At 45.6% G+C, this 18,912-nt stretch overlaps 1 protein-coding gene across 1 annotated transcript in view; it reads left to right on the forward strand.

Moving 5' to 3' along the window:
* LOC309558092 (contactin-associated protein-like 5) overlaps nucleotides 1-18,912 on the forward strand; it is a 591,346-nt gene that overhangs the window by 410,439 nt on the left and 161,995 nt on the right. The gene's annotated exons all lie outside the window — the stretch shown is intronic.

Consider the following 18,912-nt stretch of genomic DNA (forward strand, 5'->3'; position numbering starts at 1 on the left):
CCCATTCAATGCGATTCAGGTGCAGGGGAAAAAAAAAAGGGTCCTGCATCATTAATGGTGTGGATGTTATCAAAATAAGCCATGCAAAATGTATGGCTCAAATCACACCACACAGGAATGCGGTGCGATTCTTGTGCAAAACGCATGCAGTGTTCCACACACACTAGTGCGAACGCAGGCTGAAAGCGGTTTTGCCACTTCAGCCCCGGAAGGTTTTGCCCCCTTAATGACCAGCCCATTTTCTTGCAATTCGGCTCTGCGTTACTTTAACTGAAAATTGCGCGGTCGTGCGATGCTGTACCTAAATAAAATTGATGTCCTTTTTTTTCCCCCACAAATAGAGCTTTCTTTTGGTGGTATTTTTTATTTTTTTGCGCTATAAACAAAAAAAGAGCGACAATTCTGTAAAAAAAATAATAATAGTTTTCACATTCTGCTATATAACATTCCGCAGAAAAAAAAAAAAAAATTCCCCCCAAAAAAAAAAAAAAAAAGTAAAATCTAATTTTTTTCATCCTTTTATGCCAATTGGTATTCTGCTACATATGTTTGATAAAAAAATAAAAAAAATCGCAATAAGCGTATTTTGATTGGCTTGCGCAAAAGTTATCACGTCTACTAACTAGGGGAAAGATTTATGTCAATTTTATTTATTTCTTTTTTAGTAGTGATGGCGGCGATTGAGTGGGACTGCGACATTGCGGCGGGCAGATCGGACCCCTAACTGACATTTTTGACACTTTTGGGGGGGACCAGTGACCTTACTACAGTAATCAGTGCTAAAAATATGCACTGTCACTGTACTAATGACACTGGCCGGGAGGGGGTTAACCTAGGGGTGATCAAAGGGTTAAATGTGAGCCTAGGAGGTGTTTTCTAACTGTGAGGGGGGGGGATGGGCTTCTTAGATCAACACGGGGACCTGTGTTCCTAAATGGGAGGAGCTCTGTGATAACTGACAGAGCAACGGTCTGCTGTGTTTACAATGGCAGACCGCCGTTCTGTCTTCCCGGGGAGTGATCGCGGGTGCCCAGCCAGTTCAGCTTCCCCTCTCGCGAATCGCCCGAGGAGCAACATATGGGTACGGCGACTTGCGCAGCCAAGCCAGCCTGCCGCGGTATATCTGCAGCGGGCGGTCAGCAAGTGGTTAATACATTTGACCTTCGAGCCAGTTAGGCCAGAATTAGGATCCGAGGCGGAGCTGTCACTTACCCGTCTCCATGCCTCAATCCTGAGATTTGGGTTTTTCTGACATCCAGTCGCTGGAAGAACGGTTGGTTTTCCTGCGCTGCGCCCCAGACTGACAGGTAATAACATTTCAGGAACTCGCTGTTTCAGACGAAAATAACTCCTCAATAACTCTCCGAAGGCTCTGCAGGCTGCGCGGTCCCCGCGGTCTACCGGCGGACTTAATAAATCCCATCACATGCAAACAGCACTCCAAACACACACTGGAGCCTTCGTGAATTCATTTCTATGAGATACTTATCAGGTGAAGACCAGAATAGCATCCCGGCAGTAGACTGAGTTTGCTTTCTGATTGGATTATGTCTGTTCCCTTCGGCTGATGCTTTGCAATTATTTTTGGGTAAAGCCGGCCGCCGACACATCGGGGGGGAAAGTTTTGGTTTGTGCTAACTATGCCTGGAAGAACTTTTCCATCTTAAAGTAGAACCCACGCCAAATGTTTGTTTTCAAGGAGTATGGATAAAGCTTTTTTAGCCAAACATCTCTTGTAGGTCACATGAGTGCACTTACACTATATCACCAAAAGTATTGGATGGCCTGCCTTTACACACACATGAAATTTAACCACTTAAGCCCCGGAAGATTTTACCCCCTTCCTGACCAGGGCCTATTTTGCGATTCGGCACTGTGTGACTTTAACGGACAATTGCGCGGTCGTGCGACGCGCAAACAGAGCTTTCTTTTGGTGGTATTTGATCACCTGTGAGATTTTTTGATCATGCGCTGTAAACAAAAAAAGAGCGACAATTTTGCAAAAATAACAATATTTTTCACATTTTTTATATGAAATTCCCCAAAAAAAAAATGTAAAAATCAAAATTTTTTAACATTTTCTGCCAATTTGTTGTCTGCTACATATGTTTGGTAAAAAAAAAAAAAATCGCAAAAAGCGTATTTTGATTGGTTTGCGCAAAATTTATAACGTTTACTAACAAAGGGAAAGATTTTTGTAATTTTTGTTGTTTTTTTTTTTAACGAGTAATGGCGGCGATCTGCATTTTTTTTTTTTTTTGCGGGACTGTGATATTGCGGCGGACAGATCGGACCCCTGACTGACATTTTTGACACTTTTTGGGGTACCAGTGACATTACTGCAGTAATCAGTGCTATACATATGCACTGTTACTGTAATAATGACACTGGCAGGGAAGGGGTTAACTTTATTGGTGATCAGTGGGTTAAATGTATCCCTAGGGGCGTGTTTCTAACTGGGGGGGTGTGGCTTGTGATGTAACCACAGAGACATATGATCCTACATAGCAGGATCGTATGATCTCTGCTGTTACACCAGGGAGAATGACAGGCGGCTTTGTTTACATCAGCCGCGTGCCTTTCTCCCTCTCCAGCGGGAGATCGCAAGTGGCCGGCGGACATCGGAGCCGCCGGTCACTCGCGCGGGGATGCCAGGGAACAAACGGGGGCAGGAGCGCACCTCTGGCGGGGCGCGCTTGCCCCCTACAGGTTCCTGGGCGAGCGACGTCGGTTTTCCCAGGAGCGCCAGACTGCCGCAGTAAATGTACTTGCGGCGGTCGGAAAGTGGTTAAAAAGATCGAATATGACTTTTGAAGGGACAATAACATGTTGAAAGTGTTCTGAGATTTCAGTGATTGGGTTTAGTTCTTCTTTAAGAGATAAAATGATACAATTTAATAGTTAATTAGGTCTTTGCTTCTTATATTCTTCACGTTCGTATCAAGGTGTCGGAGTTAAAACGGTTTTCTCATTAAAAATACATTTCATGCAAAACACCGGCTGGTGAGTTTCAGGCTGATGAGACGTTAAACAACAATTGCTGTTCTGTACCAGCGAGGGGGAAATATTTCATTTACAGGAGATGTTCAATGACGAGCCGCAGATGACTTTGGATGTCTATCCATTGATGAGTCCTACAAATGCCGGGATGATTCTTGATGGACAGCTCTGATATCAAGGTGGATTGGATAAAAAAAAAACATCAGAAAGTGTTGAAATGCAGAAGATTGTGAAAATATTTCCAAATTAGATAAATAGGAAGCTTAAAAGAGAGCAAAACATTATTTTTATGTTATGATGTCTCTCCGGTCCTCCAAGGCCATAGAGGCGATCAAAGAGGATTTACTCTTTGTTTGCCTATAGGGGCACTTTATCACTTTTATTCCTGGTAAAAGGAATGTAATCATCCCTTGTAATAGAAACAAGGATGACGGGTCCTCTTTAAGGTGAGATTTGGGGTCAAAAAGACTTCAAATCTCTTCTTTACTTTTAAAAGCAAAAGATCAAAAAAAAATGTTGGTTTTTTGATCTTTTGCTTTAAAAAAAATACTTTGTCGTGTCATGACGTCGCTCTGGTCCTCGAAGGCCAAATAGGCGATCAAAGACGATCTACTCTTTTATCGTCCTATGGGAGCACTTGGCTGCACCATCAGATCGTTTCTTGGGCGAACTGGCAGAAACTGTATAACATCTCCTCCTGTTGCTTCTGAAAGTGTTCCAGCAGCTCATGAGCTGCTTGGAACGCTTTCAAAATAAAGTCAGCTGCCGGCTGAAATAAAACAATACTGGGGTTATGGCTGATGCCTTCAGCCATAATCCCGGTAAGCCACTTGCAAACCGCATCGTATACTGTATATACGTATTGTGATTGGCACGTGGTTAAATAGGAAACATTGGTACATGAACAAAATGGGCACGCCCTCACCATAGTTCAGTTCTTTCCAGTGCTGTAGTCTTCGGTTTCGGATCAGAACGAGCTTGTATTTCTGGAGTCCTGTACCTGGAACCGCTGGCATGAAATGTGTCTCCGCATCTGCTCTTTCCAGTGCTGTAGTCTTTGGTTTCGGATCAGAACCCTCTTGTATTTCTGGAGTCCTGTACCTGGAACCGCTGGCATGAAATGTGTTCCAACATCTGCTCCTTCCAGTGCCGTAGTCTTTCGTTTGGGATCAGAACCAGCTTGTATTTCTGGAGTCCTATACCTGGAACCGCTGGCATGAAATGTGTCCCCACATCTGCTCCTTCCAGTGCTGTAGTCTTCGGTTTCGGATCAGAACCAGCTTGTATTTCTGGAGTCCTGTACCTGGAACCGCTGGCATGAAATGTGTCCCAACATCTGCTCTTTCCAGTGCTGTAGTCTTCAGTTTCGGATCAGAACCAGTTTGTATTTCTGAAGTCATGTACCTGGAACCACTGGCATGAAATGTGTCCCAACATCTGCTCTTTCCATTGCTGTAGTCTTCGTTTTCGTGTCAGAACCAGCTTGTATTTCTGAAGTCATGTACCTGGAACCACTGGCATGAAATGTGTCCCAACATCTGCTCCTCCCAGTGCTGAACAAAATGGGCATGCCCTCACCATAGTTCAGTTCTTTCCAGTGCTGTAGTCTTCGGTTTCGGATCAGAACGAGTTTGTATTTCTGGAGTCCTGTACCTGGAACCGCTGGCACGAAATGTGTCCCAACATCTGCTCTTTCCAGTGCTGTAGTCTTCGGTTTTGGATCAGAACGAGTTTGTATTTCTGGAGTCCTGTACCTGGAACCGCTGGCACGAAATATATCCCAACATCTGCTCTTTCCAGTGCTGTAGTCTTCGGTTTCGGATCAGAACGAGTTTGTATTTCTGGAGTCCTGTACCTGGAACCGCTGGCACGAAATGTATCCCAACATATGCTCTTTCCAGTGCTGTAGTCTTCGGTTTCGGATCAGAACGAGTTTGTATTTCTGGAGTCCTGTACCTGGAACCGCTGGCATGAAATGTGTCCCCACATCTGCTCCTTCCAGTGCTGTAGTCTTCGGTTTCGGATCAGAACCAGCTTGTATTTCTGGAGTCCTGTACCTGGAACCGCTGGCATGAAATGTGTCCCAACATCGGCTCTTTCCAGTGCTGTAGTCTTCAGTTTCGGATCAGAACCAGCTTGTATTTCTGGAGTCTTGTCCCTGGAACCGCTGGCATGAAATGTGTCCCAACATCTGTTCTTTCCAGTGATGTAGACTTCGGTTTGGGATCAGAACCAGCTGGTATTTCTGAAGTTGTGTACCTGGAACCACTGGCATGAAATGTGTCCCAACATCTGCTCCTCCCAGTGCTGTAGTCTTCGCTTTCGGATCAGAACCATCTTGTATTTCTGGAGTCCTGTACCTGGAACCGCTGGCATGAAATGTGTTCCAACATCTGCTCCTTCCAGTGCTGTAGTCTTCAGTTTGGGATCAGGACCAGCTTGCATTTCTGGAGTCCTCTACCTGGAACCGCTGGCATGAAATGTGTCCCAACATCTGCTCCTTCCAGTGCTGTAGTCTTCGGTTTCGGATCAGAACGAGTTTGTATTTCTGGAGTCCTGTACCTGGAACCGCTGGCATGAAATGTGTCCCCACATCTGCTCCTTCCAGTGCTGTAGTCTTCGGTTTCGGATCAGAACCAGCTTGTATTTCTGGAGTCCTGTACCTGGAACCGCTGGCATGAAATGTGTCCCAACATCTGCTCTTTCCAGTGCTGTAGTCTTCAGTTTCGGATCAGAACCAGTTTGTATTTCTGAAGTCATGTACCTGGAACCACTGGCATGAAATGTGTCCCAACATCTGCTCTTTCCATTGCTGTAGTCTTCGTTTTCGGGTCAGAACCAGCTTGTATTTCTGAAGTCATGTACCTGGAACCACTGGCATGAAATGTGTCCCAACATCTGCTCCTCCCAGTGCTGAACAAAATGGGCATGCCCTCACCATAGTTCAGTTCTTTCCAGTGCTGTAGTCTTCGGTTTCGGATCAGAACGAGTTTGTATTTCTGGAGTCCTGTACCTGGAACCGCTGGCACGAAATGTGTCCCAACATCTGCTCTTTCCAGTGCTGTAGTCTTCGGTTTTGGATCAGAACGAGTTTGTATTTCTGGAGTCCTGTACCTGGAACCGCTGGCACGAAATGTATCCCAACATCTGCTCTTTCCAGTGCTGTAGTCTTCGGTTTCGGATCAGAACGAGTTTGTATTTCTGGAGTCCTATACCTGGAACCGCTGGCACGAAATGTATCCCAACATCTGCTCTTTCCAGTGCTGTAGTCTTCGGTTTCGGATCAGAACGAGTTTGTATTTCTGGAGTCCTGTACCTGGAACCGCTGGCATGAAATGTGTCCCCACATCTGCTCCTTCCAGTGCTGTAGTCTTCGGTTTCGGATCAGAACCAGCTTGTATTTCTGGAGTCCTGTACCTGGAACCGCTGGCATGAAATGTGTCCCAACATCGGCTCTTTCCAGTGCTGTAGTCTTCAGTTTCGGATCAGAACCAGCTTGTATTTCTGGAGTCCTGTACCTGGAACCGCTGGCATGAAATGTGTCCCAACATCGGCTCTTTCCAGTGCTGTAGTCTTCAGTTTCGGATCAGAACCAGCTTGTATTTCTGGAGTCTTGTCCCTGGAACCGCTGGCATGAAATGTGTCCCAACATCTGTTCTTTCCAGTGATGTAGACTTCGGTTTGGGATCAGAACCAGCTGGTATTTCTGAAGTTGTGTACCTGGAACCACTGGCATGAAATGTGTCCCAACATCTGGTCCTCCCAGTGCTGTAGTCTTCGCTTTCGGATCAGAACCATCTTGTATTTCTGGAGTCCTGTACCTGGAACCGCTGGCATGAAATGTGTTCCAACATCTGCTCCTTCCAGTGCTGTAGTCTTCAGTTTGGGATCAGAACCAGCTTGCATTTCTGGAGTCCTTTACCTGGAACCGCTGGCATGAAATGTGTCCCAACATCTGCGCTTAGATTACCAACTGTTGCAGAAGCTTCCCGGAATAAGAAACGGGTGATTAATGTTTCTGGGACTCCGCGCTTGTATCTGCTTTAATTAACTTCAATTGGCTTCAGCTTAGAGAACTGTTTATCACCCAACTGTCGACTTTGACAGCTGGGAAACAGATTTGTGTTTCCACGCCAATCACAACCATCTCGTGGATAAGACCAACTGTCTCCATAATATGTCTTCATCGAACGTTGTATTGATGGGTTCAGAATAAACTCAGCTTCAAGCTCGGCTTCTTTTCTTTTGGATCAAAAAAGCTGATCTGAATACATTCAAATAGCAGAATTTACAAGGACATGAAATGCGTTAGTGGGTCTGGCTAGTAATACACAAAAGAGGCTGGCATGCAGGCGGCGAGGGGTGTATCTCAGTCCTGTATTGTACAAACAGAAAAATAAATCATTGCCCCATGGACTTTATTGAGTAACACCCCAAAACACAAAAGAAAGAAAAAATTGTTTAGCCACTTCGGGACCGGAAATGACCAGGCCATATTTTGCGATTCGGCACTGCGTTACTTTAACGTAGTTCCAAAACATCTGGGGTGCCAAGGTTCACCATCACTGCTTTAACCACTTTAACCACTTAAGCCCCGGAGGATTTGGCTGCTAAAAGACCAGGGGGTATTTTGCGATTCGGCACTGCATGACTTTAATGGACAATTGCGCAGTCGTGCGACGCTGTACCTAAACAAATTTGACGTCCTTTTTTTCCCACAAACAGAGCTTTCTTTTGGTGGTATTTGATCACCTGTGCGATTTTTTGATCATGCGCTATAAACAAAAAAAGAGCATCAATTTTGCAAAAATAACAATATTTTTCACATTTTTTATATGAAATTCCCCAAAAAAAATGTAAAAATCAAAATTTTTTAAAATTTTCGGCCAATTTGTTTTATGCTACATATGTTTGGTAAAAAAAATTGCAAAAAGCGTATTTTGATTGGTTTTCGCAAAAGTTATCGCATTTACTAACAAAGGGAAAGATTTTTGTCATTTTTGTTGTTTTTTTTTAACGCGTAATGGCGGCAATCTGCGATTTTTTTTGCGGTACTGCGACATTGCGGCGGACAGATCGGACCCTTGACTGACATTTTTGACACTTTTGGGGTTACCAGTGACATTTCTACAGTAATCAGTGCTATACATATGCACTGTTACTGTAAAAATACACTGGCAGTGAAGGGGTTAACTTTATTTGAGAGGGAGGGGCTGTGTGTGTCCCTAGGGGCGTGATTCTAACTGTGATTGGCTGTGGCTTGAGCTGTAGAAACAGTGATCAACGGTTCTACATAGTAGAACCGTGTGATCACAGTTTCTACACAGGGGAGAATGACAGGCGGCATGTTTACACTAGCCGCCTGACTTTCTCCCTCTCCCCCGACGATCGCTGAGTGACCGGCGGACATCGGGTCCGCCGGTCACACGCACGGGGGGGTCCGTAACCCCGCGGGAGCGCGCCGCCGGCGGTGCGCGCTCGCTCCCCAGAGCCTCACAGGCTAGTGACGTACCCCTACGTCACTTTGCCTGTGAGGGGCTGACCGCCGCAGTATATCTACTTGCGGCGGTCGGCAAGTGGTTAAGACCGGAGGATTTTCCTGCTTAACGTCCAGGCCACTTTTTTCAACTTGGCACTGCGCGACTTTAACTGACAATTGCGCAGTCATGCAACGCTGTACCCAAACGAAATTTACGTCCTTTTTTTCCCCACAAACAGAGCTTTCTTTTGGTGGTATTTGATCACCTCTGCGCTTTTCATTTTTTGCAATATTAATAAAAAAATAGCTAAAATTTTGCAAAAAATTGAAATTTTCTACTTTGACATTCGGGGGAGGGAGGCGGCAATAGCCGCCTCTCCTCCCCTGGCCCGATTCCCGCTGTGCCTAAACACAGCGGGAGTGGGGCTCCGACGGCACGCACGCGCTGCCGGAATCACATGAACTCCAGTGACGTAGGTCTACGTCGCTGGACCCAGGAGAGCCGCACTGCCGCAGTAGGATTACTTTGAGTAGTTGGCAAGTGGTTAATATTGAAAATAAATATGCATTACCATTAGTTATATTACAATTACAATCTGCCTATTACTGACTCACTGAGTACCAGTATGGAGTTTCTTAAAGTGGTTGTAAACCTCTAAAAGGAAAAATGAATAAAGCATAGCCTTCTATAGTATGTACTAACCTCAAACCAAAGCACAGACTGTGGTTCCTACCTCTTCCCTCTGATATCTGCACTTCTGACAGCCTGCCAACACTAAGCAATCTCGATAGACAGCCCTGCCTCCCCCTCCAGCACCCAGAAGGTGATTGACAGCCTCAGCTGTGCATGTTTCCTTATGAGCATAGAAGGGGGTGTGTCCATTTCCTGAACACAGGTCTCAGATTACACTCAGCCCTCTGCTCTATGCTATGCAGTGTGTGACATCATATCAAACAAATGGCCATTGCCCACACCTATTACTGGCCTTTGTAGCAAGGAGCACATGGAAGGGCGGCGCAACATGTCAAACAAAACCAAGGAAATTCCCAGCTCAACTTACCGACCAGCCTGCAACCAACCAAATTATCCGGTCTAACAGTTTGCATAAAAAAACAGGGGTTTCATTTGGAGGGAGCCCACCTCTCCTTAAAGGCACAGGGGGGCAGTGGACACCCAGCATATAGTACAATGGTGACAAAGGTGTCCAGTGTCACCAGTATTCCAACAGTACAAACAGATGGCCACTACCCCCCCCCCCCCAATAACTGGCCTTTGCAGCAAGGAGCACATGAAAGGGCAACACATGTCAAACAACAGCATGTGACATCAGATCCCCTCCCTCTGCCTTCTGTAGCTAAGAAATGTTGTGTAAAATGCAATCTTTAGAAGGCTGTAGAGGAGAGAGGACTGCAGAGAAACAGGTAAAACTTATGCAGGAGGATTTGTTTCATCTCTGTGTATCACTCAATGCCAGTCACTTCACTGGGTATATGGAAGGGTTTACATCCACTTTAACCACTTGCTGACCACCTAACTGGGAATTTACATTATTTGAAGTTATACCGGCAATGACTTACCATAGAGCTAAGCGATGGCAAGATGGCCACCGCTCATCTCTTTGCCCTTGGAGGACCAGAGCGACGTCATGACTGTCACTTCTGGTTCTCAGGCCATGTACACATTTTTTTTCTTAAAGCAACAAAAAAAAAAAAGGGTAGAGGAGAATTTTGAGGTCTTTTAGGAGGAGTGCAAGGTCTCTAACATCCACCAGCTCTGTGATGTTATCATGGAGGAGTGGAAGAGGACTCCAGTGGCAACCTGTGAAGCTCTGGTGAACTCCATGCCCAAGAGGGTTAAGGCAGAGCTGGAAAATAATGGTGGCCACACAAAATATTGACACTTTGGGCCCAATTTGGACATTTTCACTTAGGGGTGTACTCACTTTTGTTGCCAGCGGTTTAGACACTAATGGCTGTGTGTTGAGTTATTTTGAGGGGACAGCAAATTTACACTGTTATACAAGCTGTACACTCACTACTTTACATTGTAGCAAAGTGTCATTTCTTCAGTGTTGTCACATGAAAAGATAGAATAAAATATTTACAAAAATGTGAAGGGTGTACTCATTTTTGTGAGATACTGTGTGTATATATATATATTTCGTTTGAGGGTTCCTAGTAATTTTCTAGCAAAAAATACTGATTTTTTTGTAAACAATAAATGACAGAAAAAGGCCTCGCCCTTAAGGCTACGTTCACATGTTGGCATAGCAGATCGCGGACAGAATCACCGCTATTCTGCCCGCGATCCGGAAATCATTGCAAATCGCGGGACGCCTGTGCGTTGCCGTTGATTTGCAATGGCACCCCAAACGCTGTGCGATAATGCCGCAATTTCCGCCTGCCGAATCGCGGTAACATCACGCAAACAAAATCGCAAGTCGAATGACGCCCCAAAGAAGCTCTTGTACCTTTTTTGGGCGTCATGCGACCCGCGATTTTGTTTGCGCAATGTTACCGCAATTCGGCAGGCGGAGATCGCGGCAACATCGCACAGCGTTTATGGTGCCATTGCAAATCAACGGCAACGCACAGGCGTCCCGCGATTTGCAATGATTTCTGGATTGCGGACAGAATAGCAGTGAAAACTTAAAGAAAATAATATTGCTGCGCCAAGTCTTTCACTGGAGATAAATAAATAAATAAATATGTTTGGTGTACAAAATGTTATCACAATAACTCTAAATCAGTCCATCAACTGTGATACTAAAGTGATAAATCAATTTCTGAGCCGTGATAATAAAATCAATAATATTAATAGTCCCAAACCTCAGTGAAAATAGTGACTGAAAGAAAATCAAAAAATCTTCATCCACAAACGTGATCAAAAGTGCTGCATGCTTCACTCCAGGTGCTCCTAGTGACTAGTGACAGATTAGCAGCTCACCTTAGGAACAGACTCCTGAGAGTCAATACACACTCTGGAATAATCACTGCAGTCTGGTTCGCCTTCCCATCACCGCCTCCTGATAGTCCCTCCAGGTTTATATGGCATCGGTGTGGAAAAAATAAAAGCAAGATCTAGTGCTCTCTGATTTTAAGGCTATTTATTAAATCATAAATGGTGAAATTGCACTTACATTTCAAAGCACTTCAGCAGTGCGGACTTATCATAGCATCAAACGCTGCCTGTGGTCTCCGGGAATCAACGTGATGACGTGCAGGCTCCTCCCCCGTACGCGTTGCGTCATAGACTTACTTTTTCTGTTTAATGTGGGCTTGCACTGATTATTTTTGATTTACAGAATAGCAGTGATTCTGCCCGCGATCCGCTACGCCAACATGTGAACGTAGCCTAAGTGGATTCAATTCGTTTAAATGGATATTTTTTAAGTAAATGTCCATCCAAAATCTAACAATTCAGCCAGTAAGAGCTGGAGAGTTCACATTAGCGCGACTTGTCAGGCGACTTTTCAGCCTTACAAGTCGCGCTCCCTCGTGGTCCATTGACCGCTACAGGACCCGTTCTAATAGGAAAGACACAAGTCACTCCGACTTAGAAAAAAGGTCCTTTACTACTTCGGGGCGATCTCGGAGCGACTTGCATAGACTTCCATTATGTGAAGTCCCTGCAAGTCGCTCCGAAGTCGTGGTGTAATGTAATGCACAAGTCGCCCCCGAAGTAGTAAGGAGTCGTGTCGCCTCAGTGTGAACCGGCTCTAAATCCTCCCAGGCATGCTTTACGGTTTCTCTGTGACCAGACCACCTTTCATCCTACCAGCTGTGAATGAACAGCCTAAATCCAATTTCTGCTGCTGAATTTGAAACAGCCGGAGTCTGCTTGTCATGTGATTAGGCAGATGGAGGCCAAGAATCCCAGGAGCTCTCTCATCAGAAGAATTGTGTTCCTCTAGTGGAGGACATGACATGGGTTTAAAAGCCTTCCATACTCTATCCAAAATAATAAAAAAAAAAGTCTTTAGATGTATTTTACCATTCCACAGAGTGATATTCTTTCATGTCACGTTCTTTTGAGTTTTCTCCACCGTGTGCTGATACATGACCGGGTTCTTCTGACACATTCCCTCGCCTGACCCACATCAAACAATTGTTTTAAGACAGAGGTGTTCTAGAGAACTGAACATTTTGGTATCCAAACAATGCTTCTATGTGCCCTGTGACTATTCTTAACTTCTAGAGTGTTTTTTTTTTTTTAAGAAACCTTACCCTATCAGATCAAAAGCCAGAAAATAACAAGCGTCTTGCACATGATCTCTTTGGATAAACAGGAGACTCAGAACAGCTTGCGTCTATATTCACTACTTGTTCTATGTGCTTTGTTAGAGGAATCGGAACGGTGCCTCTACACTTGTCTGCCTTTAATACCCTCTGGCGAAAAGTCAAAATGAAACCTTGAGATTCATACTAGGAGCATGGCGTACATGCTGAGCAGTTCAGTTTTGCAGCAGTCTGTAGAAAGGTGGTTGGCCAGTGGGAGACCATGCAAGGCCAATTCCAAAGATCCCTTTGGGTGAAGAGAAGGGCAAGCTGGTCATGTTTCCACATATTACAACTGTGCTTAGTCACTTCAGAGACCACCATGGTATCTTGGTGTAACGTTCATGCGTTTTTGTTAGTGGATGGATTTACAGCTGCAGAATTATTACACTCAGTAGCCTTGTGGAGAATCTGTTGAACAAACATATCCAACTCTCAGGACTTCATCACCGTGTACAGCCTGTTATATACCATATATATATTAATAGATGTTAATGGAGGGATAGAATATATGAGGATATATAGATGAGAGACAGGCTATTGTATGGTGAGCACTAGAAGTAGTATTTAGGAGAGTTGCAGGTGATGGTAAAGCAAATAGGTTCTGATGTCAAGTATAGTGCAGATGGTAAGAGGACACAGATGGAGTATACTTAGACAGAGTAACCTAGTGCAAGGATAGTTGAAGGTAGTCCCAAGAGCTAACAGTCTATGCAGATGATAGTGAATAGATAGATACAGATAGTCTTGGTAATTGCAGTAGATGACAGTAGGAGATTGGTTAGTAAGAATCCCCTGAGGGGTACTTCTTACTTAGATAGGTTTAGGAGTAACAGTGTCCATTGGAGAGGGGTGATCCCGTAGCGAGATACGGATCACCAGCGAGGTTTCCGGCTTCAGTTCAGCAAGGGAGAAATGTCAGCAGCTCCGACTTCACAGGAGTAGGTGCGGTGAACATGCGGTTTGAACGAGCGATGAGTGAGAGCCAACCGGCGATTGAAATAGCCGCTCATAGCGGCGCTCGGCAATGATGTCATCCGGTCTTAAAGGTATATGCGTCCCTTGTTACACAAGATGGGACGCAATTAGGAAAGGAGAAATATGGAGACAAGGGTACCAGAGGTACCAGAACATTACACTTGGATGCTTGATTGTCCATTGACCTAGTTTTGACCCTCTGGTGAAAAGTCAAAATGAAAACTTGAGATTCATACTAGGAGCATGGCGTACATGCTGAGCAGTCCAGTTTTGAAGCAGTCTGTAGAAAAGTGGTTGGCCAGTGGGAGACCATGCAAGGCCAATTCCAAAGATCCCTTTGGGTGAAGTGAAGGGCAAGCTGGTCATGTATCCACATATTACAACTGTGCTTAGTCACTTCAAAGACCACAATGGTATCTTGGATGCTTGATTGTCCATTGACCTAGTTTTGACCCTCTGGTGAAAAGTCAAAATGAAACCTTGAGATTCATACTAGGAGCATGGCGTACATGCTGAGCAGTTCAGTTTTGCAGCAGTCTGTAGAAAGGTGGTTGGCCAGTCGGAGACCATGCAAGGCCAATTCCAAAGATCCCTTTGGGTGAAGTGAAGGGCAAGCTGGTCATGTATCCACATATTACAACTGTGCTTAGTCACTTCAAAGACCACAATGGTATCTTGGATGCTTGATTGTCCATTGACCTTGTTTCCACCCTCTGGTGAAAAGTCAGAATTAAACCTTGAGATTCATACTAGGAGCATGGCGTACATGCTGAGCAGTTCAGTTTTGCAGCAGTCTGTAGAAAGGTGGTTGGCCAGTGGGAGACAATTCAAGGCCAATTCCAAAGATCCCTTTGGGCGAAGAGAAGGGCAAGCTGGTCATGTATCTACGTATTACAACTGTGCTTAGTCACTTCAGAGACCACAATGGTATCTTGGATGCTTGATTGTCCATTGACCTAGTTTCCACCCTCTGGTGAAAAGTCAAAATGAAACCTTGAGATTCATACTAGGAGCATGGTGTACATGCTGAGCAGTTCAGTTTAGCAGCAGTCCTTAGAAAGGTGGTTGGCCAGTGGGAGACCATTCAAGGCCAATTCCAAAGATCTCTTTGGGTGAAGAGAAGGGCAAGCTGGTCATGTATCCACATATTACAACTGTGCTTAGTCACTTCAGAGACTACAATGGTATCTTGGGTGCTTGATTGTCCATTGACCTAGCTTTGTCTTGTATTACTGTATGGGTTCTTTGAGTAGGGCCATTAGAGAACAGTATATTAATTACTGTATAATACGTGCATTGTGGTTAGGGCTGTGGATAAAGGGGTACAAGCGGGCCTCCTGTATGGGGCCTGGGCCAGCAGGGGGGGCCTAGGCAGCAGGGTGAATCAGATGTGGGCAGGGAGGGTGTTTGTCATGGTGGGGCGGGCAAATACCGGAAACGATCCCCTGTATGGCTCTCTCTGAAACAGCTGAAAGCTGGCTTCTTCTCTCCCTCCCACTGGCTTTTAGCTGCTGCATAGAGATCCATATTGGGGACCAGTCCTAGTAATTGCTTCCCTGCTACACTGATCACCCTCCTTATGCACCATATGTTTCCTCCCTACTGCCCAGGCCCCCTTGTATGCCGCCCCCCCCCCTTCAAAGTGCTGCCCGCTTGCCTCCCCTCCTTCTCGCTGGCAGCTGCAAGCACACAATAGGATCCTTCAGGAAGGAGAGTGTGGGAAGTGACATATGTTTTTTACTGATCACTCATTGTGTTCATTCATAACTGAAGCATAGTAAACTGTGTTTATTTGGGTGAGGGCCCTGTCAGGTTTGCTGTATGAGGCCCCATGGTTTCTAACAGCAGTCCTGAGTGTGGTTTATGGTGCATGTGGGGAATTCTCCCTTCAGTATGGGCACCACCTGACCACCAAAGGTAGGGATTGAAGAACACTTTTGTGATAAGATGAATCCCAAAGCCAAATAGTCATGTAACATCTCTAAATAGTTCTTGGAAGACCATGGGTGACCAAAACTTTGTTTTGTTTTGTGGTGTGTAAACAGTAAATTTGTCAGACCCCTTGAACTAAAAATATGAGGGATTTTTCAATTGCGTTCCAGTGTCCCTCTAAATCATAGGTGTCAAACACAAGGCCCGCGAGCCGAATGCGGCCCCCCAGGCCATTTCACATGGCCCTCGTACCTTTCCTGTAGTCGGCAGCAGAGAGGAGAGAACTCCTTTGCCAGATCCTGCACTCCTCTGTGCAGCTGCAGAAAGGCTCATCTTTGCCTACCCCCCCCCCTTCTCAGCAGTCCGCAGCAGAGAGGAGGGCAGAACTCCTCCTATAAATCCTACACCTCTCTGTGCAGCCACAACACCACCTTGCTTCTGCCTCCCCTGGTCTCAGCATTCAGCAGACTCTGGAAGCTGACTCCAGCCCTCCTCTGGTTCTCATCCAGACCCTGTACTTCTTCCCAGATCTATCCACATCTTCTTCCTGGCAGCAGCACAAGGAAGGGGGGTGCATTGTGATGTAAGGAAGGGTGGGTGACTCTTGACTTCTGATGGTGGGGGGGGGGGGGACTCTTGACATCTCATGTAAGGGTGTAGGGGGCGTGGGGTGCTCTGGACATCTAATCTTACAGATATAACTGGACCTTTGATGGCAACCAAAATGCTGATGCGGCCCACCATGAAATTGAGTTTGACACCCCTGCTCTGAATCATTACTGGCATGGTAGCTTCTACATAACATAATGCCAGTTTTTGTCATTTGCAGCCACCATAATTTGAGTGGTATGATGTCATAATGGATATTGTATATTGATAGTTGCTTTTTGCATAAATGTAGGGTGAGGACAGCAGTTGGTTGTATAAGTAGCACCCTCTTAGATAGGTTGTTAGGATGTCATGTACAATCTTTTACTTTACTCCCTTTTCCCTCAGCCATGTTATTGTGGAATACTATGCTTTTGGATAAAAGAGCTATTTTTGTTTCGGCCCATGAGGACAGGGCCTATTTTTGTCAGGGGGTGGATGAAAATATATACTATAGTTAAGATATATAAGTAATAAAACATTGCCACGCCCTTCCCGCGCCACTGCGCCCCCCTCGCACTAATTTAACACAACTAGAGGATGATCAAATGAAATGGAATCAGTATACAGAGGTTTACTTCTTCTGAGAGATATTAAAGGAACACTCTAACCACCATGACCACTTCAGTGATTTGAAGTGGTCATGGTGGTCGGAGTCAGAAACACAGCGCATGCTGGGATATTTACAGTTATGTGCTGGGGGATAGTTGCACCCCTAACACATATGACTTAGGCTGCCAGAAAATGTCATGTCCTTATTCATACATGCATGAACAAGGACATGACATATTATGACAAAACACAACTAGTTATTAAAAAACATATTGCAACAGTTTACACACGCTGATGCACATACCTTTTCTACTTATTTTGCAGACTGCTGGCGGTTACTGTTGGTGGGTACTGCTTGTGGGTGATGCTGGCGGTTACTGCTGGCGGGTACTGCTTGTGGGTAATGCTGGCGGTTACTGCTGGTGGGTAGTGCTGGCGGTTACTGCTGGTGGGTAGTGCTGGCGGTTACTGCTGGTGGGTACTGCTGGCGGTTACTGCTGGTGGGTACTGCTGGCGGGTAGTGTTGGATGGTAATTCTGGCAGTTACTGCTGGCGGCTACTGCTGGTGGATAATGCTGGTGGGTACTGCTGGCGGGTAATGTTGGTGGTTACTGCTGGTGGATAATGCTGGTGGGTACTGCTGGCGGGTAATGTTGGTGGTTACTGCTGGTGGATAATGCTGGTGGGTACTGCTGGCGGGTAATGTTGGTGGTTACTGCTGGTGGATAATGCTGGCGGGTAATGTTGGTGGTTACTGCTGGTGGATAATGCTGGTGGGTACTGCTGGCGGGTAATGTTGGTGGTTACTGCTGGTGGATAATGCTGGCGGGTAATGTTGGTGGGTAATGCTGGTGGTTACTGATGGCGAGTAATGCTGGCGGGTAATACTAGTAAGTACTGCTGGTGGGTAATGCTGGTGGGTAATGCTGGTCATGACGTTGGGTACTGCTGGAGGAAGCAACAGCTGCAGTAGAGAGCAGAGCCGCTGCTTCCTGTATGGCTTCTGTCACAGGCGGAGGAGGGGTGCATTTCATATCACTCCACCTGAGACAGAGCCGGAACTCTTACACTCTGCTCATTGAAAGGCTTGCGCTGCGCCGCACTACTCTAAGGCACACATTCTTTTTGTTGGAGTTCCACGTTTTTGCAATACCGTGTCAAAGGGTTCCATGGGAAAAATTCATTGGGAAACCCTGGTCTATATTATCTGTGGATCGACAGTGGATTACTAGAGGAATCTACCTCCAGCTGTTGCAGAATTACACATCCCATGAGGCATTGTAAAACACTGACATTCACAGACATGACTAGGCATGATGGGAATTGTAGTTCCTGAACAACTGGAGGGCCATAGTTTAAAGACCCCTGGCCTATATTATCTGGTAAGAGGCTGTGTGGTTGGGTGCTGATGATGGTTATCACACTGAGGCTACGTTCACATGTGGACGTAGCGGATCACGGGTAGAATCACCGCGATTCTGCCCACGATCCGGAAATCATTGCAAATCGTGGGACGCCTGTGCGATGCCCGTGATTTGCAATTGCACCACAAATGCTGTGCGATGTTGCCGCGATTTCCGCCTGCCGAATCCCAGTAACATCGCGCAAACAGAATCGCGGGACGCATGACGCACAAAGGAAGCTCTTGTACCTTTTTTTGGGCGTCATGCGTCCCGCGATTCTGTTTGCGAAATGTTACCGCGATTTGGCAGGCGGAAATCACGGCAACATCGCACAGCGTTTGGGGTGCCATTGCAAATCACAGGCGTCTCGCGATTTGCAATGATTTCCGGATCGCGGGCAGAATCGCAGTGATTCTACCCGTGATCCGCTACACTCACATGTGAACGCAGCCTGAAGCAGAAGATTCCCCTTTCTATTTCCACTGTGTCTCTATTTCTGGATATGGACTAAATTTTGCGTTGCACCATTTTTACATTGTTTATGTCACAATATTGTGTCAGCTGCTTACTTATACAACGTGTTACTATTTATTGTTTCTTTTATCTCTTGCCAAGCGCAGTTGTTTTATTTTATAAAAAAAA

Source organism: Pelophylax lessonae, assembly GCF_965119305.1.
Source record: "Pelophylax lessonae genome assembly, chromosome: 6".
Taxonomy (NCBI): domain Eukaryota; kingdom Metazoa; phylum Chordata; class Amphibia; order Anura; family Ranidae; genus Pelophylax; species Pelophylax lessonae.